Source organism: Oreochromis niloticus, linkage group LG22 (assembly GCF_001858045.2).
Source record: "Oreochromis niloticus isolate F11D_XX linkage group LG22, O_niloticus_UMD_NMBU, whole genome shotgun sequence".
In the NCBI taxonomy this organism is placed as follows: Eukaryota; Metazoa; Chordata; class Actinopteri; order Cichliformes; family Cichlidae; genus Oreochromis; species Oreochromis niloticus.
The window spans coordinates 34,782,791-34,809,002 of record NC_031985.2 but is presented as its reverse complement, the minus strand read 5'-3'; the positions used below and the strand labels follow the sequence as shown (position 1 = coordinate 34,809,002).

The 26,212-nt window shown below is 42.3% G+C and overlaps 1 long non-coding RNA gene across 1 annotated transcript; it reads right to left on the bottom strand.

Moving 5' to 3' along the window:
• Positions 1 to 1,126: 1,126 nt before the first annotated feature.
• Positions 1,127 to 4,678, bottom strand: LOC109196684 (uncharacterized). The gene is made up of 2 exons (XR_002058098.2): positions 2,532 to 4,678; positions 1,127 to 1,493 (listed from the first exon to the last, which is right to left on the bottom strand). It is a non-coding gene; the product is annotated as an uncharacterized LOC109196684 (long non-coding RNA).
• Between the last annotated feature and the right edge of the window lie 21,534 nt (positions 4,679 to 26,212).

Below are 26,212 nucleotides of genomic sequence, written 5' to 3'. Positions count from 1 at the left end.
TATTATATCTACCCCACACTCATCTATGTCCCTAGACTTTGCGATTGCGAGAAGTCTGATTGAAGCCAGCTTTGATCCAAACTTAGGGTCTATGTTGCCTAAGGTATAATAAAACCTTAGCAGTTTATTTACACTCGAACGTGACCCTAGGGGGTTACACATTTCTATCTCATCAGAATAGAGTATCAGTTGTAAAGCAGAGTTCTTCTTTGAAAACAGTGGGTGGGTTTTGAAAATAATTCCATCATTAATGTCATACAAAAAACTGGCGTTGGGGCAACTCTGAGGTCCAGCACTGAGCATGTCAAATAGTCTTGAATTGGATAATAGCGGTTTCAAACTTTCAATCAAAGGAATGTAGTAGAAATACTTGTTTTTGGATTGCAAGAACTCTAGATTCTCCCTTTTTAACTCTACAGGCATACTTGGAAATGATGATCTCCTCAGGTGTGACAGGGTTGAAATGCATCTGTGTTACACGGTCCTGTAGGTTTGAAGCTGCACATATGGGAAAGGGATCCTGAAAGTTGTCCAGTGTTGAAAGAACTTCTTATTGTAAAGGCCCATTGCTGTCAGGATGCCTTTCAAGGATGGTCTTCATTTTTCCCCATCAAGGACGTCAGAAGAGCCGTTTGATACGGTTGGACACCAAGAACAATGTTGTTGACACTCCTCTGATGGGGGGGGGAACAAAACAAAACAAAACAAAAAAAACCAAAAACCCACACATCAGAGACATGAAAACATAAACAGAAAATATGACAGAAGCAAAATGCAACTCGATTTCTGGCTTTAGCTCAAATTAATGAGGCACTGAATGTTGTAATTTACCAGTGGAGCAGTAGAAGAAGAAATCAGCCAATAATTGGCCTTGTTTTGCATGACATGCCACATGCATGACTCACGTGGCACAAACACATTGCACTGAGCAAGATGGAGGAGCACGAAAGGTTACAACAGAAAAAGGGAACAAATGATTACCTCATTAATTTTTTATGAAATTGTAACGCAAAGTTATTTAAGGGCTAGTTTTATTGCAATGGGTGAGTTTACTGACTGACGCGCAGAAGAAATAGTTCTTTATGGAGCCTAGATGGTGTGAATGACGAGACCAAAGACTGCAATATCTTGTACCAAAAATATATTGAATAAATGGGGGAAAGGGGAAATGGAACAAAATAATTAATACAACACACAACATAAATAAATGTCCACAATTAATTAATTAATCAATCAATCAATGTTGTGATTTTTCTGTGCAAGAGTCCTTTTGTTAAGAGTCCTTTTGGTCCTTTGTTAAAGTTTCTTTTTTAAAGTTCACTTTTAAGGTATTCCTCGTTAGGGTCCAGCTTCATACAATGGGGAAATATGTCCGTAATCCAAAGACGGCAAAGTGGGGGGGGAAAGAGGGGGAAAAAAACAAAGAATGGTCCTACCGGCTCGCCATTTCAATATGAAGAAGATCAATTCAAAGGGGGAAAAAAAACCCTGACCTGTAGGCCAGAAAAATGTCCATTAGTAAATCAAAATCAATTCAGTTTACCGGTGTTGTGCCGAAAAGTGATTGCCTGCCAAAAACTGATTTCCAATGTTTCTGTGTATTTTTTATGTGTAATATACGTATCTTTGTAAATAGACTTCGGTGAACAGGGTTTACAAAGGGGTTATATATAGAATTAAAAAATGATCTGTTTTTCAAGTATCTTTACAACTCTGTGTTATTGTACTTACATTATAACCAATCCGGTCCTTTATCCCCACTTAAAATATTTTTACTGAACTATTGTAATATTTGCTACCATTTCTTCTATCCTCTTGGCCAGCTTACTCTTACAAAAGACATTTTTAATGTTAATGGGATTTTTTTAACTGCATAAATAAAGGTTATATAAAAGTCACTGCCAAAAAGTGATTGCGGCTTCTACCTTGTTACACGAATGTTGTTTGTGGCTCAAGATGACTTTATGTCATCCGTAAGGGATGCATTTGACATATGTTTCACATATTATAGCCCAACAAGTTACTTATAGTAGTTTAAATACGAGCAATCAGTTTTTGGCACAACACCGGTAAACAAATACATTTTTCTGCAATTCTATGTAACAATGCGAATCATGAATAATCATCATCATCATCATCATCATCATCATCATCATCATCATCATCATCAGTCACAAATGTACAACAGTTAAATTATTAATCATCTTGGCTACGTAGCTTAAGCCATACATTCCAGTAGCGTTCGCTGCAAACAAATACAAAAACAACAATAAAGAAAAACAACTGTCTAACAGACAGCATAGCCGAATTCAAGGCAACACATAACAATAATCATTCAATTGCACTTTGTTTCAAAGTAAGCCCATTAAAGTGCTTAAGTAAGTAAAAGTGTTCAAAAACAGCGGTTTCTGAACCGGAGTTCTGCTCGCGGTGGGAACGCCGCCGAACAAAGTCATTTTTTAATCGCGAAAACGATCGACTGGTTACTGACAACTAAAAGGTTGTTTTTGGTAGATATTAAGGACACTTACCGCTGAGGTGATACGATTTTATAAATGAATTGAGGGGAGAAAACACTTTGTTTTCTAACGCCGTTCTAAACGCCATTAGCTTACAGCCACAGCAGGAGTCGAACCCGAAAGTATCCCTCTACAGCCGGTTTTCATAGTTGCCGCGACGTGGAAGGAGCAAATCAGGAGAGGGACCTCAAATCAGCTGACGTGGGTCATGTGACAGGGTGTAGTTGATATGGGTTACATAATTCTACTTCATTTGTCTTTTCTGCCTAAAAATGAACATATTTTACACTGTTAAGCTCATTTTTAACTGTTGAGTGTGCCCAGAGTTAAATACATTGCAGTGAACTGCACAACTCTCGTGTTTAACTTCTTCGTAATGTACATTTGTTCTTAATAACTTATATAGGTGAAAGTAATAGCTGAATAAAACCAGTAATAAAAAAACAATTGATTAATTATAAAAATAATGGACAGATTATGAAAAAAATCGTTAGTTGCAGCCCTACAGTGAACCAGACTTATTAACAAGTTAACAATGACACCCCCATAATATCAGATGAAGCAGTACCTGTGATAGGTGGGATTGCTCCCGCACACCAATAGCAAATGCATCTGCACATCTGGCAAGATCAACAGTTTCGCTTTTACACAGGACAAAAAGAAGACAATTGTGTAAGAAAAATGACTCACTCAGAATGTATTTCAAATTCCACCAGATGCAAAACAAAACAAAGAAATACTCCAAACTGTTGTACATTTTTGCTATTAAAAGATTCCTACTACAAGGGATAGCTAATGTTATGAACAATTTAAGAGTTATTTAATAAAGCTTAACCAGTCTTTATGGAATCTACTCTTTAACTGAAAGAAAAAGTTGAAAGCTGCTTGATTCATGGAGCATCTAACAACAACCAAGGCAGGTACACAACACTGGTAAATAATGAGTTTATTTATTATATGTTGAATCGGTTTTAAGTATGGTAACTAAGCCTACATTGCTGTGTGAGCCTGAATTTCAGTGGATTCATGCATTTGAAATTCAGCACTGGCCTTCATACCTATTAAATTATTCTAATCAAGTAGTTTATCTTAGAAAACACATAACTTTGATCCTATAACCCTCACTTGAACTGAGTACATTTTCTCTAGTTAGGCTTTACTCCGGTTTTGCTGAAGCTGAACTGGGGAAACTGTGCTTGGTTAAGGTTAAACAACACACATACATTTAAAAATTTGCGCACGTACACACAGAAACACATAAAGTACATTACCTGATTCTGACGAGGTGTTTGAAGCTCAGCTGCGTCTTGCTCCATCACGTTCTGACTTTCCTGCTCCTCCTCCAACACCTCCGATGTGACTGGGGGGTCTAGTGGTGGTGACTCTACTTCAGTGCCATTGCCATTGCTAACAGTTTGTCTGGGTTCGGCAGTATAGTCGGCAAAAATGGCTGTACCAAAATTTTCACCTCCTAATACATTTGCATCGGATGAAGCCGTCAGCCATCCTGTAGGCGGTGTAACGTCGGGTTGTGTTTAGTGGTTGAGAGGAGGCGGCAAAACACTTAGCAGGGCTAGTCAAAAGAATGCACATTCACACTGCATTAGGAATTCCACAGCGTGTCCTTTAATAAACCTCATCTTCGCCAACCATATAAGCCCGGTTGAACGGCTGCAGCTTAACAAAAAGCGCACAGTGTTCGTACAACCCATACATTGCAAAAGAAAGGTGTGTGGAGAGGTAAAACATAAACCCCGTCCTTCCTCATGCACTAGCGTGCAAGCACATGTCCACACAATCACACAGAGAGAGGGCAGTGGCGCATACTGATGACAACATTAGCCCTCGACTTGGGTTGTCTTAAAGAGACACCACACCATTGTGACTGTTACATATTCCCCCCGGGTTAAACAAAGGCTGTCCCCAGCCGAACACAGCAAAGGTACAGTCCAGACTTAACCAGCCTCCATACATGGTCAGCAGGATAAGATGTTAAAACCAAAACAGGGAAATGTACAGTGTAACATCGACAAACTGGCATACATGACAGTGTCCCACATGGTGAATGTCCATTTAAATAAATGTTATAGAAAGAAAACAAACTTAGGATAGCCAGGACAATTACAGAATGAAATTCCCTTTTTCTTACAGTGCGTTTCTTCTTTTTTTTTTCCCAAAGACTGTAACAGTAAGCATGAACACATTACCACAACATGAAAACAATGCCAACATGAATCGTAGAAAACTCAAACAACGGTCCTGTTACAACAGTAGACCACATAAAACACACCAAAAAGAAAACAAGGTCACTTTAGGTCAATTCTGTCAGTATGAAAAGGGTTGGTCCACCTATTGACTGACCAGTCAGCGGTGACTCTAGGAACTCGTCTTGGTCTGAGGTTATAAGAACCTCTAACAGCACACCCATTGTCAGCAGGAGGTGAACTGTTAACCTCTGTCTCCAGAGCAATGTCAGCAGTCTCTTGGAAAGAGTTCTGGTCCACGAAAAGCGGGACAGTGTCAGTACAGTCAAAGTCAGTCTCAGCAGGGGCGTTGCTAAAGACAGTGGGGGTTCTGTCAACAGCGTCACAGTCACTGCGGCCTGGGACTGAAAGAGCAGGAGGCAAGCTGCTGTCCGGGGAACTTAGATCCAAAGCTGCTGCAGCCTTTAGCTTTGCCAGATAAAGCTGTGGCCCAGGTGTAGAATGGTTGCAGGTTTGCAACATGAAAAACTCCAACTTTCTCCCCAGTGTCCACTGTGGTGAGACAGTAATTCACATCAGACATCCTCTTGGAGATGCGGTAGGGACCAGTGTAAAGGGGGGCCAACTTTGCAGAAAAGTTGGACGATGCATCTGATTTTGGGTGCGACTTAACTCTGACGAGGTCTCCAACTTCATAAGAGACTGTGCGACGTCTCAGATCATAGTAGTGCTTTTGCCTTTTATGACTCTCTTCGAGCACCAAGCGAGCATGTTCATGAGCATCAGAAGCTCTCAGGTTATCTGAGTAAGATGTTTCAGGGTCACTCAGTCCTTCCCAGGAGGGTTGAGTGACAAGGTCCAAGGGCGTTTCCAACTCTCGCCCATACAGCATCATAGACGGGCTCAGGCCAGTGCTCTCGTGAGGCGCAGTACGCAGTGCAAAACAGATCTGGGGAAGATATTTGTCCCAAGAGGTGTGTTTATCCCCAACATATGCTCGAATAGCTGCTTTCAAAGTGCGATTTACACGCTCAGTTGCATTAGTTTGAGGATGGTATGCAGTCGTTAGTCTGTGTTCAGTCCCAAGAGTCAACAAAACATGCTCAAAGAGTTCACTGACGAAAGGTGTTCCCCTATCAGAAATAAGGTAGGAGGGAGAACCATGTCGGGCAAAAATGTCAGTAATGAACTTGTTCGCAGCAACTTGAGCAGTGGCTTCTCTCACAGCACTCACCTCGATCCATTTTGAGAAATAGTCCACAAAAACAAGGATATAAGCATTCCCTCTTTGTGTGCGGGGCAGTGGGCCAACATAGTCCACCCCAGCGTACTCCCATGGTCTTTGTGGCTGGATAGGGACCATAAGGCCTGCTGTTTTTCTTTGACTTGGCTTAGTGGCTTGACATGAACAACATGAGACCACATACTTTTTCACGTCAGAGTTCATGTGTGGCCAGAAGAATCTGAGACGCAAGCGTGCCAGCGTTTTTGCAATGCCCAGATGTCCGGCTGTAGGATGATCGTGGTAATACTTGAGCAGATAACCACGGAGTGTAGTAGGAGCAAACAGTTTAAGCTGCTTGAGTGGGTGGAGACCACATTTCGTTTTTGGGTCGAGGAAATAGAGGAGACCATCATGGACAACGTACTTTTCCAGATCTTGACTATCCTCCCCAATCTGTTGGTCACTTTCCAGCTGATTGAGCAATGAACCTGTGACTGGGTCCTCAAGCTGCAGTTGACGAACATGCGGGCGGTCTGAAACAATTACAGAACGCAGAGCACGAAGGTCCATGCTCCCAATCATGGCATAGGGAGGGAGAAGATCAATGGGGGCATCCACGTCTGGTAGAGGATTATGTGAAAGGGCATCGGGCACCTTATTACGTTCTCCAGGTTTGTGGATAATGGTGAAGTCAAAGTCTTGAAGGCGAAGAGACCACCGAGCAAGCCTGCCAGAGGGATTTGGTCGAGACATCAACCACTTGAGGCTGCTGTGGTCAGTGTAAATGGTTACATGCAGGCCTTCGACATAGGGTCGGAAATGCTCCAAGGCCCAGATCACGGCTAGACACTCCTTCTCTGGAGTTGAGTAGGGCTTTTCCGACTTGTGCATAGCACAGCTAGCAAATGCTACAGCAACGTCTTTGCCATCCCCATCTTTCTGCATTAATGCTGCTCCAAGACCAGCATCGCATGCATCACTGTGAATGAAGAATGGACGGGAAAAATCTGGGAACCTGAGGACTGGTGCTGAGGTTATAGAATGTTTCAGAAAGTCCACAGCTGCCTGGCACTTGTCATCCCAGTGAAACTGCACGTCCTTTTTAGTGAGGATGAAGAGTGGCTCCGCATGGCGGGCATAGTCCTGTACAAAGCGACGATAGTAGCCAGTTAGGCCAAGAAACTGTCGCACCTGCTTTGTTGTGGTCGGCACTTTGAACTCGGTCACGGCTCTCACCTTGTCAGGGTCAGGATGAATGCCAGGCGGCGTAACCCGATTACCAAGGAAGGTGAGTTCTGAAAGGCAGAATTGGCATTTACTCAGCTTTAGAGAGAGGCCAGCGGACTGAAGCCTACCAAGGACCTCTTTCAGGTCAAGCAGGTGTTGCTCAAAGGTCGGTGATGCGACAACAATGTCATCGAGATACACCGCGCAGGACTTATAAATCAGGCCAGCTAGAACATTGTTCATGAGCCACTGAAAAGTCGCAGGGGCGTTACACAGGCCGAAAGGAAGGACTCTGAACTGAAACAGGCCACAGTGCATGATAAAAGCAGTCTTTGGTTTAGCTTCTTCAGCAGTGGGGACCTGCCAGTAACCTCTAGCAAGGTCTAGTGTTGTGAGAAACTTCCTTCTCGACAGAAAGTCCAGTGAGTCATCCACTCGCGGGAGTGGGTAAGAATCCTTCACGGTCAGCTGATTTAGACCACAGAAGTCAACACAGAACCGTGGATCGCAGGGGGGTTTGTTCACAATGACCACGGGGGCCGCCCATGGTCCTGATGCAGGTTCGATGATGTTATCCTGTAGCATCTTTTGCACTTGCTCTTCTATGATTTGCTTTTTAGCTGGTGAGGTGCGGTATGGTGGCAACTTAACAGGCTTTGCATCCCCAGTTACAATGACATGTTCTGCCAGAGAAGTGCGACCAAGGTGGCCATCAAACAGGTCACCGAAACTATTTAACAACTCTAACAGTTCTTCCCTCTCCTCAGCATCCAAGCTAGCTTCTCCAGCCTTATCATGGAGGGAGAGCTGCGGGGTGTTCTGCAGAGTCATAGTTCCACACTCAGGATCAGCTTCCACAAAGCCATTTTCACAGAGTTCATCAAGACATGGGGGGTTATCATCCATAATTACAGTTCTTGTTGGGACATGTATTGTTAGTGAAGTGCGAGTCATAAAGTCCATCCCAAGAACAAAGGGGGATGACAGGTCCTGCACTATCACAAACCGCTGATAGACTCGCTTGCCCATAAATCCAATGGTTAACCAGGTTATTCCCAATGGACTGCAGTTAGTGCCATTGGCCAGTCTTATGGGTGGAGAATCCCACGGATTCTTCAATGACTGATTTTGGTTTTTCTCAGGTAACAGGTCTGCATTTACTGCTGAAAGAGATGCCCCTGTATCTAGTGTGGCATCCAGGGCTGCCCCAATAAAGTTCACTTTTACTCTGAGAGGGGTGTTCCATGGTGATTGCGAAGTTCCATCTTCAAAGTGATTGAGCACAGGTGGCACACTTGGATCTGACATAGGCAATGAGGGCTGAGTTATTGGCTGGGGGGAGGGTTGCCCCTGTGAAACACTCTCCCCCCCTGAAGTTTCCCTGCCTCCTGCCAGCTGGTCTCGTCTCTCTGACAATGCCAGTTTCATCTGGATCTGCAGGCTGAGTTACTGGATGGTGGTCAGGAGGCAGCGATTGAGGAGGCTCCGGAGCCGTCCTGGGAGAGTGGCGAGCTCCCTGAAAATCAGTGGAACAGTTAGGGCACGTACGAGATGTAACACCAGGCATGGCACATTTAAAACAGCGGGGTCCTCCCTCAGCTCTGTTTTTCAGCTGAACTCGGGAAGACTGTGAAAGGCTGGTGCCAAGAACAGAATGCAGCTCATGGGCACGCAGCACTAGATCAATTACTGACCTTACAGGTGTTCCATACAGTGCTACTCTGTACTTCTCCACTGCGTGTTTACAGATTAGCTCAATTTGCTCCTGCTCAGATGGTGGGTTCCTCAGTCTCCTGAATTCACTGAGCATATGGGCAAGAAACTTTGGCAGAGGCTCTTCAGGGTGCTGGAAACGGTCCAGGATGCCTCTCAAAATCTGCTCCTGGTTGTCAGCAGGCAAGAAGACAGTTCTGAAAAGTTCACAAAACTTAGCCCATGTAGATACATGAGGAATGAGCACATTAAACCACTTTCTTGGTTCCTTAGCTAGGAAGTGCGGTAGCTCTCTGAGGATTTGGGCGTCTGTTAGGTCTAAGGAGGTTTTATAAGCATTAACAGACTGTAGCCATTCTTCTGGGTGAAGACTGCCATCATTAGCGAACACAACTGGCTCTAATTTAGCTTGGTGCAACGCTGCAGCAAGGACTCTGGTTGTATTAATTAGCTCCAGCGAATCCAACGGAAATCCGTTGTTGGAATGCTACTACGCAAGTAACCCTGGCGGAAGGGGTTACATGAATAGGATGAGGGACCTATGGATTCTTCGATACCCAACATCCACAATGACGGCGAAACAACTAGTAGCTCAGTGTTCCAACATTCGAAAGAAGGGACTGCTATCACAGCTAGAGATTGACGAGGTACAACATAAATGCTACGGCAAGGAGGAGTCAGGACGCCAGGTCAGGGGGGAGATATCATCACCCAAGATTACGTGAAGTACCCTCAGAAGGTCTGCTAGATGATGTTAATGCAGCACTACGGACGATACCTACAACCACGATTACCGACACTAACAAGCTGATCTACAATACGGCAGCAGTGATCAGTGAGATGCTTGGCTACAAGTTGAACAGCCACAAGGGGCAGTACCCTCCATGGAGAAGGAGGCTAGAGGGCAAGATCAAAGTAGCACGGAGGGAGGTTAGCCAACTAATGGAGTTGCAGAAAGGTGCGACAAAGAAGATGCATAAGAAATACAGCAAGCTGTCCATACCTGAGGCCTCTTTGCCAAGCAAAGACTCACAGCCTTGGCCAGCCGCTTGAGGAGGTACACCAGAGAGATAGAAGGCAGGAGCATAAACCAGCTGTTCTCCACAGAACCAGCAAAGGTGTACTCTCAGTGGCAAGGGAACAATAAGAGAACAGCACCACCAAGGCTGGAGACGGAGCAGGAAGAGCATATGGGAGAAGGACGCAACCCATAACAGCAATGCTCAGTGGTCCAGTAACCATCACAGTGGCAGATATCCAAGAAAGGGTCTCCAGTATGAAGAGTTGGACAGCACCAGGGCCCGACATGGTTCACGCCTACTGGCTGAAGAAGCTGACTGCACTCCACGAGCGTCTGGCAGCACAAATGAACCAGCTGCTAGTTAACGAGAGACACCCGGAATGGCTAACCGAAGGTCGGACAGTCCTGATCCCCAAGGACCCCAAGAAGGGACCAGTCCCATCCAACTACCGACCAATTACCTGCCTCAGTACTACATGGAAGCTCCTGTCAGGCATCATATCGGCTAAGATGAACAGGCACATGGGTCAATGCATGAGCGGGGCACAGAAAGGGATTGGCAAGAATACCAGAGGCGCAAAACACCAGCTACTAGTAGACAGAACAGTCAGCCGAGACTGCAAGACCAGACTGACCAACCTGTGCACTGCCTGGATTGATTACAAGAAGGCCTATGACTCAATGCCCCACAGCTGGATACTGGAATGCCTAGAATTGTACAAGATCAACAGGACCCTAAGAGCCTTCATCAGGAACTCAATAGGGATGTGGCGTACAACACTAGAGGCCAACTCCAAGCCCATAGCACAAGTCACGATCAAGCGCGGGATGTACCAAGGAGATGCTCTGTCCCCACTGTTGTTCTGCATAGGCCTGAACCCCCTCAGTGAGATCATTAACAAGACTGGCTACGGATACCGACTACGGAACGGAGCAGTTGTCAGCCACCTCCTGTACATGGATGACATCAAGCTGTATGCCAAGAGTGAACGAGACATCAATTCACTGATCCACACTACCAGGCTATACAGCAATGACATTGGAATGTCGTTCGGACTGGAGAAGTGTAGTTGGATGGTAACAAAGGGAGGGGAGGTAGTCAGAACTGAGGGGATTGAACTACCAGAAGGCAACATGGCAGACATAGAGGACAGTTAAAAGTACCTGGGGATCCTGCAGGCGAATGGGAATCATGAAGAGGCCGCTAGAAAGACTGCAACCACCAAATACCTGCAGAGGGTCAGGCAAGTCCTGAGGAGTCAGCTGAACGGTAAGAACAAGATCCGGGCCATCAACACCTACTCCCTGCCCGTGATCAAGTACCCTGGTGGGGTAATAGGCTGGCCAAAGGAGGAGCTAGAAGCCACTGACATAAAGACAAGAAAGCTCCTTACCATGCATGGAGGGTTTCACCCCAAGTCCAGCACCCTGAGGCTGTACGCTAAGCGGAAGGAAGGGGGCCGGGGACTGGTGAGTGTCAGCACCACAGTCCAGGATGAGACAACGAACATCCAAGAATACATTGGGAAGATGGCCCCAACTGACCGAGTGCTCAGTGAATACCTCAGGCAGCAGAAACCCAAGAAAGAGGAGGGAGACGAGAAACCATCATGGAAGGACAGGCCCCTGCACGGTATGTACCACCGGCAGATAGAGGAGGTGGCTGATATCCAGAAATCCTACCAGTGGCTGGACAAAGCTGGACTGAAAGACAGCACAGAGGCACTAATCATGGCAGCACAAGAACAAGCTCTGAGTACAAGATCCATAGAGGCCGGGGTCTATCACACCAGGCAAGACCCCAGGTGCAGGCTGTGTAAAGATGCCCCTGAGACAATCCAGCACATAACAGCAGGGTGCAAGATGCTAGCAGGCAAGGCATACATGGAACGCCATAACCAAGTGGCCGGCATAGTGTACAGGAACATCTGTGCCGAGTATAACCTGGAAGTCCCAAGGTCAAAATGGGGAGATGCCCCCAAGGGTGGTGGAGAATGACCGAGCTAAGATCCTGTGGGACTTCCAGATACAGACGGACAAAATGGTGGTGGCTAACCAACCGGACATAGTGGTGGTAGACAAACAGAAGAAGACTGCCGTAGTGATCGATGTAGCGGTTCCGAATGACAGCAATATCAGGAAGAAGGAACACGAGAAGCTGGAGAAATACCAAGGGCTCAGAGAAGAGCTCGAGAGGATGTGGAGGGTGAAGGTAACGGTGGTCCCCGTGGTAATCGGAGCACTAGGTGCGGTGACTCCCAAGCTAGGCGAGTGGCTCCAGCAGATCCCGGGAACAACATCGGACATCTCTGTCCAGAAGAGCGCAGTCCTGGGAACAGCTAAGATACTGCGCAGGACCCTCAAGCTCCCAGGCCTCTGGTAGAGGACCCGAGCTTGAAGGATAAACCGCCCGCAGGGGCGTGCTGGGTGTTTTTTTTATATATATATGTATATACATATATAGTTATGTACTTGTACAGTTGAACTGGTGTTTGTCTTTTTGTGAGCTGCAAGCATTGATGAGCGCATGCTTTTAACATTGACCCGTGATGATCTGAGGGACCTTTTTTCTGGGCCTGAGCACTTTCTCAGAAGAAAACATGCGCGGTCAATAATTCATCCTGAGGTATTGTGTAAAAAATATTTAGTTCAACTAATCTCCAGAAAGTATGCTTTTATTTTAGCAGTACTTGACATTTTTATTTTCTCACCCTAAACCAGGAAGACCATCCTTTACCACAGAAACCTGAAACAACTTCTTCACCCAATGAAACCCAGCTGAAAACCTTGCAGCTCCCCAGTCCTCCGGAATATGTTGTGTACACCGACAGTGAGTTGGAGCAATACCAAAAGAGTTACCTGGAGTTGGCCCGCTCCAGCAGGGAACAGGGATGCGTCATGTCAAAAGAACTGAGATGCAGAGTGGTGAGAAATACAATCACAGGTATGGTGTCCCTTTTGAGAGCAAGCCAAGGCCAAATGGAGCGATACCCCTCTAAGATCGAAATCACTGCAATGGCTAAAAAAAATCGTGGAATATTATCCTATGCTGCAGGATAATGATGCAAGCGTAAAACACGTAAGTTCTTGTATTTGTGTCTCATACATAAATCATTTTGTTTTGTTCAGGGGGCATGATAAATATGTATTTTTCACCAGGAGAGCATCAATGCCAAGTTACAAAAAAGGCTGCAAAATATGAAAACCCCAGTAAAAAAGCAAGGACCAACACCGGAGAGGGGACGGCCCAAGAGAAGGCTCACTGACCTCTCTCCAAGGGATGAAGAAGCTCATGATGAAGATGCTGATTGCAGTTCTTCCAGTGGTGCATCTACTCTTATCACCTGTCAGCAATTCTGAAGATGCCTCCACTTCATGTGAGTACATACATGTAATTTTGTAAAATGGTTATCAACACACAGCCAGTAGTAGCTAATGTTTTGTGGAAGTCTACTTCAGTAACAATAAAAAACCAAAATGCTCTTGTACTTCTCTCCATCTTAGCTGACAAGGATAGTCGGCAAATACAAGCAAGACATTACAAAACATTACAAGAAATGTGCAAGAAGGCAAAACCAAACCAAGAAGATGTGTCCCAGCTATTAGACCTCGAGTTTGAAGCCAGAAGATCCTTCACTGACTCAGACACCATGAAAGAGGAGAACAGAGCTCACCTCATCTTGGATGTATATCCATGCTTTAAAGAATTACGTCATGTAAGTTTTTGGAAGAGGTAATCAATAATCACACTTTAATTTCAAATATATTTGGTGTGGTAGTAAAGTTATTTTGATTTTACTTGTTTACTTGTTTTTTTTAAACCTATTGTAGGCGTTGGGTGAGCTTCGCAGAATTTTGGTTCCCCACAACAACAAGTTCATCAGTCAAATAAAACTGAGATGGGAAGAATTCCGCTCCAGGGTAGAGTTCTACGGTGTGTCAAAGAAGGCAATGAATCCACCCATGACCATGGACAAAAGTAAGATTTACAATTTGAATACAAAGTTCTCATCCTTTAAAATTTGTGTTTATGAAGGTTTGTTTTTGCTTTGTCCAGCTGAAGCCCACCTTGCACTGATGAAGGCTCTTCCAACGCTCTTTCCCTCACCTGCCCATCTACCAAAAAAGATGGGGAGTGCTTCTAAAGCATTTCTACATGTCCTGAAGGTAAGTTTTGTAAAATTTGCTTTATAAAGATCTACAGAAATATTTTGGTCAAAAATGACTCAAAAATGCATTTTCGGTTTCAGCCAAAAGACTTAAATCACATAAAAAACACGGCTGAAACGTGATGCTGCGAGCAAACAGAGCAGGCAGAATGTGAGGAGAAACGAAATGAGCATTACAAAAGAATTTTTACAGTGAAATAATCATACAGTCTAATGTCCCAATCATGTTGAAAGGAAGGTTACATTAAAACCAAGCCCCAACCTCTGCCTTTGAATTTTGCTTCTAACACAGAAGTGACAATCAGAAAGTGAGAGGTTGATGGGACTCGGTTTTCTACTGCAGTACTCAATTTGACCACAGGATGTATGTGTTGTATCTTTCTCATTAATTTTACTGTCTTTCTTAGCAGGACTTTCAGCTATAAGCCTGTACATCTATAATTTATTGTTTTTAATAATTTATAACGTATTTAATGTACACAAGTGTGGTCACATAAGGAGTCACCTGAGACTGATAAACCAGGAGTCAAAACTACAGTATAAAATATGTGTAACCAACAAAGAACAAGATAATGACGTCTTCGACGTTATGACCAAATCCCAGCAAAAAAACATAAGATGTTAATTGTCATGTCTTTTGTGTCTTGCAGCTTACAGAAGATCCAGATGCTGTCCTCCAGAAACGAAGCTTGTCATGTCCAGTAGTGATGTTCGATGGCTGCAAGCGTGTCATTGCTGTTGGTAATTTACCAGTTACAACATCTGACAAAGAAAAACTTGGTGAGGCTATGATATATGTGATGGCATACTTTTATGCACTCCATCTGACTTATCCCAAATGTGTGGCAACCCTGCTGTCTGTCATTCAGACAGAAGTTCTCCAGGATGATGGATGATGGATTGCATTTATATAGCGCTTTTGGATGCCATTCATGAGTGTGACACTACATCATCTTACAGAAAAGCCCTGGCAGAATGGCATGCATTTATTGGAAAGTAGTGTGTAGATTTCAGATGAGATTATAAGAGGGCACTTAAAGGAAAACTTCTGTTTTTTTCAATCTGGGTCTTATTTCTAAAATGGAAAATGTTCATTTACTCACCCAGACAAGTTTTGAGGCATTTGGAGTCATTCGGAAGAAATTTGAATCTTTGTGGTCTTCCTATGTCACTCTCGTCAATTTTAATGGGGCAATGGCGAAACCTCTAAATAAGGCTGTTGAAATGTTGAAACCACTTAAACAAAAGCATATTGTTGGACCTGTACTGTTCAATTGTATCATTATTATCTGCAGGTTATTGTTAAAGTGGACAAACAAAGATTGACACTTTTGCTCTGTTTCAGTTTTGTTTTGTCCTTAATCAGCAATATAATCTTAAAGTAGTGTTTAGCTAAATTTAAAAAGAAGAAATATCTTTAAAATGATTTAATGTACTAGTTTTTAGATTATTTGCCTTGATTTGTTCCTTAGAATAAGTGTTTTATGCCTATTTTCAGATTTAATTTCTTCAACATTTTGCTTAGAACAAGTGGTTAAACCTTATTTTAGGTTTCAATTGCCGTGATTGGTTGCCTGGAATAAGTGTGTAAGGCTTATTTTAAGATTTAACTATCTTTATTTGTTGCCTAGAATAAGTGGTTAAAGCTTATTTTAAGTTTCAATTGTTCTGATTTGTTGTCTGGAATAAGTGTAAAAGACTTATTTTTAGCTTTATTTAAATCTAGATATTGTTCTTATTTCAAGATACCTTAGTAAGAAAAAAACACTCCACTGGAAGATAATTTCACTTGTTTTAAGCAAATCTTCACCAAAAATAAGTGTATTTATCTAGTACAGTGGAACCCTGACTTACGAAATTAATTTGTTCCCGAGGGTCTTTCGTAAGTCGAAAATTTTCGTAAGTCAAAGCACCCATCGTGCCTTTTGAGTGAACAATAGGCTATAGGCTAATTGCTAACTGCAACAACAATATGTCATTCAAGTGGAACAGCGAAGCGCAAGTACGAAAGCCAAGGGGTTGTCACATGATTCTAAAGGCATTGTGGGCATTGTAGGCATTCTGGGCTCAGCCAATCAGAGCCAGCGGATTTCGTATGCGGGCATTTTGCCGTAACACGGGCAGAAATATTGCCGTTCAGTGTCTTCGTAACTTGAATTTTTCGTTAAATGGGGTATTCGTAAGTCGGGGTTCCACTGTATTAAGGAGGTGGGTTTTTGCAGTGTACCGAGTGCTACATTATCAAAACATACTAACTGCTCTGGTGGTGTACATTAACATAAATAAGCTTGCTAAAGTTTTGTTGTAAAAATTTTATTATGAAGTAAGATGAAGAGTAGCGAGTTCCAACATGTTTATTTTACTTGCAAGGAAGCAAAACCATACACAGTGAACATCTATGCAATTGCTCACCAGGACAGTCCAGCGAGTTTAAATTTATGCACTTTATCCTGGGAAAAGATATGTGTGTGACGCTCTTACAGGGAAACAGTTACATGATGTACTCATACATGATTATAACTGTGCTTCGAAATAATAGATAGCAGAGGAGCCACAACACAGCCTGAGAAGAGGACAGATAGACAGAGGCCGAGAGAGAGATACTTTCCTTACTTTTAGCTTACTGTAAAGAGTGTTGCATAACTTTACTAATTTATCTATCATATCACTCCTGTGTTTTTCTGTTAATACATCAGGCTTATCGCTCTTCTATCTGGGCTTTCAACATAACTGTCATTATTGCATTACACTTCAATACTATCCGTAGCATCATCTAGGGCTTTAGATTGGTTTTTTTAGTTTATCTCCTTTCATCCTATCTGGTGATACATGTAGATGATCCTGGCTAGTGCAGTGTCAATCAGCCTCTGGACCAGTTTTCTCAGATAGGGAAATTAAGCATGATCCACAGATTGTCAGCAAGGCCGCTGACAGTGTGCTGTCAGTTGAAATGGTGATGTGGCCAGGGTTGGCATAGAAAGGGCACACGTCATACACCTAGAAACATTAGTTCATGAGGCAGTCCAAAAACACACAAGTTAACTATTTTTGTCAATGTCAACCTATTTCTAATACTTCTTCAGCATTTGTTATGTTTAGGGTCATTACTGCTGTGAGGTTTGTGCTAGCTAGTGTTAGCATGGTGTGTAGATGAAGAGTCTGTGTCAATCATTAGTATTTTAAACAGTGCAACTGGGCTGGTGCATGATACCCAAATGCCTAATACATACAACCCTGTGTCCCTTATTTTAGGATTTTTTCAGAGATATTATGACCTAATGTTTATGTTGGCCTACTCTCTTTACAATGGAGGGGCAAACCTTTTTCCCGTGTTTTAACAGGTATCCCCAGCCATGGCCTGTATTAGCCACTACAAAACCCCAAGCATTACAATAACATTTGCCTGACTGTTCTGATGTCTACTTAATTTAGTTTTGTGTTCCCCCTTTCCCCACACTGATATCAGACCTAATGTTACAGTGAGTAGCAATGCTAGCACCCCCATTCTTGATCCCTGTCTATTACCTCCTTAATCAGGGGTCCCACTGTGGACAGTCTTCACTGGTGTTGAGACGACTGCCTCTGTTGAATGCAACCACCTTTGTAGCCAGACTTCCAAGTTCCCCTGTAGTTGGCAGCAACTGTCCCTAGTTCACAACTATTGTCGTGTTGAAGTGTGGGATTTGTTACGTCATGCAGATTTTGTGTGTGTCTCATGTAACCAGGTCTTTCGCTCAGTTATTTTTACAGCAGTAGGTGTGGAGAGCGGCTCCTGATATGGTCTTTTCCACCCGGGGTGTGACCATGTATATCTTTGTATTCGACCCAGCATTTAGAGTTTATGTTTTTCAGAGTCCGTTACCTGAGCATTTCTTCCTCCCAGCTCCTGTCTCAGGCTATGTGAATCAGTCTGCATTTTAGTGTTTCCTGTTTTACTTTCACAGTTTTGCACCCTGTGTGCATTGTGTTTAGTTTTGCTTCCTCTGTGTTGTTAAGTCTATTTGACTCAGCCGTGTTCCCATGTGTTTCCACTCTCCCTAATTACGCTTGTGTTTATTTATGTGTAAGTGTTTGTTCATTGTCAGGTTGTCTGCTCATCTCCCCTTGATCCCAGTCTCTAGCTTTCCCTTGTACCCTGTGTATTGCTCTGAGTTTAGTTTCTCCCAGTTTAGATGAGTTTTGGAGTTTGTTTTTTCTTATTTTTGTACTCTTGTGATTTTTCATGTAAATAAACGTCCCGCCTTTTGTTATTAAGTTCCTGTCTCCCTGTGTTGTCTGCAGGTCCTCACCTCAGCTCACACAATCTGCATCCACAGATCACTGACAGGTGGAAATGTTAGCCACCATTACTTTATTTTGTAATGTGTTTTTAATAGAATGGGTGGATAGAACAGCTTAGCTACAGGGAGTGCAGAATTATTAGGCAAGTTGTATTTTTGAGGAATAATTTTATTATTGAACAACAACCATGTTCTCAATGAACCCAAAAAACTCAATATCAAAGCTGAATGTTTTTGGAAGTAGTTTTTAGTTTGTTTTTAGTTTGAGCTATTTTAGGGGGATATCTGTGTGTGCAGGTGACTATTACTGTGCATAATTATTAGGCAACTTAACAAAAAACAAATATATACCCATTTCAATGATTTATTTTTACCAGTGAAACCAATATAACATCTCCACATTCACAAATATACATTTCTGACATTCAAAAACAAAACAAAAACAAATCAGCGACCAATATAGCCACCTTTCTTTGCAAGGACACTCAAAAGCCTGCCATCCATGGATCCTGTCAGTGTTTTGATCTGTTCACCATCAACATTGCGTGCAGCAGCAACCACAGCCTCCCAGACACTGTTCAGAGAGGTGTACTGTTTTCCCTCCTTGTAAATCTCACATTTGATGATGGACCACAGGTTCTCAATGGGGTTCAGATCAGGTGAACAAGGAGGCCATGTCATTAGTTTTTCTTCTTTTAAACCCTTTCTTGCCAGCCACGCTGTGGAGTACTTGGACGCGTGTGATGGAGCATTGTCCTGCATGAAAATCATGTTTTTCTTGAAGGATGCAGACTTCTTCCTGCACCACTGCTTGAAGAAGGTGTCTTCCAGAAACTGGCAGTAGGACTGGGAGTTGAGCTTGACTCCATCCTCAACCCGAAAAGGCCCCACAAGCTCATCTTTGATGATACCAGCCCAAACCAGTACTCCACCTCCACCTTGCTGGCGTCTGAGTCGGACTGGAGCTCTCTGCCCTTTACCAATCCAGCCACGGGCCCATCCATCTGGCCCATCAAGACTCACTCTCATTTCATCAGTCCATAAAACCTTAGAAAAATCAGTCTTGAGATATTTCTTGGCCCAGTCTTGACGTTTCAGCTTGTGTCTTGTTCAGTGGTGGTCGTCTTTCAGCCTTTCTTACCTTGGCCATGTCTCTGAGTATTGCACACCTTGTGCTTTTGGGCACTCCAGTGATGTTGCAGCTCTGAAATATGGCCAAACTGGTGGCAAGTGGTATCTTGGCAGCTGCACGCTTGACTTATCTCAGTTCATGGGCAGTTATTTTGCGCCTTGGTTTTTCCACACGCTTCTTGCGACCCTGTTGACTATTTTGAATGAAACGCTTGATTGTTCGATGATCATGCTTCAGAAGCTTTGCAGTTTTAAGACTGCTGCATCCCTCTGCAAGATATCTCACTATTTTTGACTTTTCTGAGCCTGTCAAGTCCTTCTTTTGACCCATTTTCCCAAAGGAAAGGAAGTTGCCTAATAATTATGCACACCTGATATAGGGTGTTGATGTCATTAGACCACACCCCTTCTCATTACAGAGATGCACATCACCTAATATGCTTAATTGGTAGTAGGCTTTTGAGCCTATACAGCTTGGAGTAAGACAACATGCATGAAGAGGATGATGTGGACGAAATACTCATTTGCCTAATAATTCTGCACTCCCTGTAAGAGTGCCATCCTCCAACTTTTTGCAACCTCCTTGTCAAAATAGATAAAAAACATTTAGTAAATGAAGTAATTCATTTCTAAATTTAAAATCTTTTGGACCACCAGTTACAGATGAACATGATTAACCACATATGTGGACATCGCATTTTGGGTTGTCCAGAGCAAAATACAAAATTGCACTACAAGGGCCTGATATCCACTTATGAGGACATTATACTGCCACTGTCCTATCGAAATTTAAAACTAATGTCCTCATATGTGGATCTCATTTTTCTCAGAAACAAAAATCAGGTTAAAAAAAAAATTGGTAATTCTTTGTTTTTATAGTCATCAGGTCCCAATCAGCCCAAATAGCAAAGAGAAATTAAAAATGCATGCCATGAAAGAGTTCGGGTCTTAGGAGGTTAACTGCAGACCTAAAATCCACAAATAGAATCTCATGATAAGCTTTTAGGTCTTCTAGATGTTTCCTAGATGGCATACTGGTTGTCTATGTAGGCCATGGGTATCAAACCAGAAGCCCAGGGATCAGAATCAGCCTGGCAAGGACTCCAATCTGGCCCACTGGATTTTTTGTGGACAAGGAACTAAACGTTGGACTTTTAACTGCATTTACAAGAGTTTTGCTGACTGATAAAGACCTTCCCCATGGCTACACACAACATATCAAAGTAATTAACCTTGTCATTACTCAGTGCTGTGTCAAATAAATCTGCACGAGGGAGTGTGGCTGCTTCTAGGCATTGACAGAATCGAGGATTCCCATTTTTCCTTTTTTATTAAGCAGAGTCATTTGGGCTGGGTCTTGTAATTACTGAATGAAAGTTTGATACTTCTACTCATTACACACGCTTGCTAAAAACAGCTTAATTATCCCAAGTGTAATCAAATACATATTGTATATTATTTATATTTTTATATGACCATTATATAAATGATACACGGATGTCTTACTTGAATGATTACCGTCATATAGATGAGAAAAAGTAAGGCAAAAAACAGAGATCCCGTCTGCACTTTCAACAAAAAAATCTGCTACTCACATAATTCGCTGCAATAATGAATATAAATTGATTTATTGCGAGCAGCATGACTGTTAACAGAGTTAGAACTTTGCATAGACACCTCGAATGTTTCTCTGTTTTACACAGCCTTACTTTGCCCATTACTGATCAGGCACGGAGAGAAAAGGTATTTTCAATTCAATTCAATTCAATTCAATTTTATTTATATAGCGCCAAATCACAACAACAGTCCCCTCAAGGCGCTTTATATTGCACAGTAGATTGTACAATAATAGATACAGAAAAAAACCCAACAATCATATGACCCCCTATGAGCAAGCACTTTGGCGACAGTGGGAAGGAAAAACTCCCTTTTAACAGGAAGAAACCTCCGGCAGAACCAGGCTCAGGGAGGGGCGGGGCCATCTGCTGCATCTGGTTGGGGTGAGAGAAGGAAAACAGGATAAAGACGTGCTGTGGAAGAGAGACAGAGGTTAATAACAGGTATGATTCAATGCAGAGAGGTCTATTAACACATAGTGAGTGAGAAAGGTGACTGGAAAGGAAAAACTCAATGCATCATGGGAATCCCCGGCAGCCTACGTCTATTGCAGCACAGCACATATGGACAGTATTAACATAGGGAAAAAGATTTTAAAAAATTAAATTAAAATGACATTGTGTGTGTTTTTAATCATTCAGGCTGTTTGCAGCCTATTGTACAGTAGCCTGTTAGAAATTATTATTATTTACGGCCTAAGTAACATTTCTCTTCAGTCATAATGCTTGTATTCTTTATGTTTCTGTTAATTGTGATGTGATACTTAGACCAGACTACTGGTTTTGGGTTACGTTAGCATTGTATCATTATCACAGGTTAAACAACCTATCAATGCCTCCCATAGGCTGTCTGTGGTGCCTCCTCTCCACAGAGTTGCAGGCTAGTGTAGGCTACTCTCTGAGTGCACCTAATTTTGAATGTGCATCTGAAGCTCGTCTCCGATTGGATAATGACGTATGCACCAGCTGCAGAGTGGAGACACAACACGGGAGAAAACATCAAACTTTTACCAACTACGTTTTAGGACAAATCACATATATACGATTTTAAGTGTTTTTTTGATGATCTGTGGTTGTTCATCAGAAAGTTTGCACGGTAAGTTTAATATCTTGGCTACTTTTTTTCGAGACCAAAACATCACTAGCACCAGTTGATATTTAGACCAATGCTTGATAACTTAGCGCTAGCATGCTAATTCAGCTGAAAAGCATGGGGACACTTTTGAAATACTAAAAATGATCACCTGCATCTTTTGTAAAAAGATACTGGTCACATTAAGAGGCTATGTACGACATTGTGAGTATGTAGGAATGAGCCTTGTTGTCTTTTCAAATGTGTTGGCGCCAATTGTATTCAAACATTCACAACTTACTCTGCTTTAAAGGACATTTTTATCTTGTGCACAATGCATCTGCACTTAAAGCTGCTCCCAAAGCTCTTGTTGCAGACTCAAATGCGAAATTTCATTATGTGCCTGCCATTTTCAAGCAGTGAAAGAGCTAGTGTCTCACTTAAATGATCTTATTGCAGAGGGCAGGTCTGTGTCATGTCCAGTAAGTGGTTGTAAGCATGTGTTTACAAAAAAACTCATCATTTACTTCTCACATGTGTAGGAAGCATAAAGCACGTTCCCCAGATGGTATTGATGACATGTACAAGAAATCTCACCCTCAGCCCCCAAATGGCAGTACAGATTATTCAGAAAACACATATGAAGCCATGTCATCTGCTAGTACAGCCAGTGATGTGCCAGAAAATGATAGTCAGTCTTACCTCAGAAACATGTGTATCTTTTACCTTAAACTGCAAGGACAGCTCCTAATTCCTGCCTCTACTATACAGACAATTGCTGAGGAAATGCAGAATGTGCATGAATGGGGTCAAGCCTACACAATAAATAAGGTAAGTTGTTTACTAAAAAATGAAATGAGCCTATAAGATGAAACAGTCACTAAAATCTGTGACCACATTAAAGAGTCAGTTTTGTCTCTGCTTGGGATCAGGGACAATTAGGAACAACACGCACCAGAAATCAAACATTTAAAGATCCGAAGCACTTACAAAGCTATGTACTGTCAAACCTGATGGAGCCAAATTATCAGGGCAAGCCATTCAAAACTGATACCTTTTGCGATTGCTGCCAGTTTTGATTGGTGACAAAGTGCAAAACTATGAGGATGAAGTATGGCAGTTAGCTCTCTATTTGAAAGACATTGTGGATCTTATTTGTGCTCCGAGCATTTCCTACTCCCAGATTTGCTGACATTTTGATCCGGGATATGTGAACCCAAGCCACCACCGTTTGCACCATTATTCAGCACTGTTGTTGAAATTTGGTCCATTGATAAGGTTATGGACGCTTAGGTTTGAATGTAAACACAGTTATTTTAAAAGATGTGCAAGACACTTGAAAAACTAAATAAATATTTGCCAAAATTGTCAGCACTTCATCAGATGTATCAGGCTTATCTTTTAGCCGGGCAAGAATGCCCTAAACTGATGCAAGTGAAGAAGAGGTGTGCGTTTTTTCCCAAACTCTTAGGTGACACTTTAGAGTTACCACGGATGTTTAGTACAAGGGCACTGCATATAAAAAAGGACAGTTTCTTGTGTACAGAAATGACAACTATATGGAGTTTGGTGAACTTCTACTCATCTTGATTCAAAATGACACATCTGTGTATGTTTTGATGGATATCCACAAAGGCATCTTCCTCTCAGAATACCATCTGTATTCTGTGACAAAGGATAGTCTTGGGTTACAGTGTGACAAAGGATAGTCTTGGGTTACAGTCTATCAACATTAATGACCTGCCTGATTTCTATCCTTTGGTATCATCAGTGTTGGGCAAGTTACTTTGAAAAAGTAATCAATTATAGTTACTAGTTACTTCTTCAAAAAAGTAATTGAGTTAGTAACTGAGTTACAAGATTCTAAAAGTAATTAATTACTTGAAAAGTAACTATTGCGTTACTTAAAAAAAATGTTTAACCCTCTGGGGTCCAGGGTATAAGTGGCCATTTTTAACTACTTTTGATGTTTCCTCTACATTTCACCTTCAAAAATTTACTTACTTACTTATTTACGTTGCCTTGTTTGGTATCATCCTTTTCAGCACAACCACACGTGTCTGAATTTACAGGTATGTTTTCATTTTGACATACTGTATTAACACAATTGATCTAAAATCAGACAAAAAACATAAAATCCGAGTAGAAAAAGTTCTATTTTTTACTGTTACAACCACAAACATGTTTATTGAATCATATTTCATAACTTGAAATGCAAATATAAATTGTCAATTTGATAATCATATGCACAAGTTTTGCAAACAACAAAGTTATTTACAGCCATTTACCTTTTACCCCTTTTTTAATAACCATTTCAAACTATTTACATAACAATCAGGTGTTCTACATTCAGTAAGATGCCACAAAAATTATTTGTGCCACTCCAAAAAAATAATTTCTGTCCACTATAAAGGAGAACATCACAAGCCTGATACCTGCAGGCCTAACAGCAGCAGTTGTATCACTCCTCCTGTTTTCACTCAGCAGTCGCCTCATTGTTCTGACACACAACACAAAACTATTCACAACACTACACACTAACTACACATTCCAAACATGCTAAACGTCAGATGCTTTGTCATCTTGAAGTGGTCATGTGATTGGCCTACCACGACTACTTTAATGTTCCTCAGTCAAACAGCAGCACTCATGCGATTGTTTTGCCCCCTTAGCTCCAGGTGTTGTGCCAAAAAGTGATTGCCGCCCGCGGGAGCGGGTGCAGCTGCTAAAAGCATGTAGCGCCCAGATTACTTACAGCTACTTCCATGCAAATGATATAAGATGCGGTAAACTGAACACAGCTTCAGTCGTCGGTTTGTTGAAAAATAGTAACGTGACCGCACCGCATTTTTGTGTTAGTAATGGTAACGGCATTGTAACGATAGAAATAGTAATTAGTTAGATTACTTGTAACTGAGAAAAGGTAACGCCGTTAGTAACGCCGTTACTTGTAACACCATTATTCCCATCACTGGGTATCATACATTCTTGAAGGGTACTAAGTTATTCCACTAAAGCACAGTATTGTGGCAAAATAAAGTCCAAGTAATCGTTCACTTCTCACTGTAAATAGTTTGACATTAATATAAGTGTTACCTTATGGATATCCCTGCTCTGTTAGGTGTATGAACTGTATAATCTTTTTTCTGTTTTGTTCGCAGGTGGCATTTCTTCGTCGGTGTGAATGAGTGACTCAGAGCGAACCTTCCTAGATGTCGCCATCATGGAAGTCCTACCAGAACTTCAAAGTGGCTGCTCAGATGACATGAAAGAGATGATCCTGCTTCTGCTTCTGCTGGGCTACTTTAAGAGGAGGAGTCAAGGAGAAGACATACATGTCTGGCAGATGTGTGCAAGAGTGCACCAACTATTATTGTCCTCGGTAAGTCTGTTTCATAACTCTCTCTCTCTCTTTTGTTTAAATTTACACTGTTTAAAAAATGTCACGCGACAGGAAGATACATGCTGAGTCTTGATTGGAACCTCATCAGCACAAAGATATCCTCCTTCACTTCTGTATTGTGCCTCATGTTCGGGAGCTACTACAATTTTAACATCCATTATCCATCTGAGCTGGCTTCCACTCTGGAGTTTCTTCAAAGGTCTCCAAAAGTTGATTCTGTTCATCTGGACATAGCGTTTTCAGTGCCAGAAACGTTTCATCACTCATCCAACTGACTTCTTCAGTCTCAACTGACTGCAGGTTTCCCCAATCTTATAAACAGTACATTTGCATAATGACTGAAACCAGCCCACTGAAGGAACAATGGGCTGGGACGTCAGTTCCTTCATCATAATTATGCAAATTCTCATGACCATTGATCAACAACCACTGATCAAAGCCCACTGATCAATGTCCATGAGTACCATTCACAGAGAGCTGGGGAATGGCTGCAAACACAGCATTGTAGGATGGCGAAAGATACACCCTTAGGCCCCCTCCTCGATTCAGAGATGGTCTTTCCCTTTTCACATAAATGGCCTCTTTAACTCCACGCTCAAACCAGCGTTCCTCCCTGTCCAGGATGTGTACAT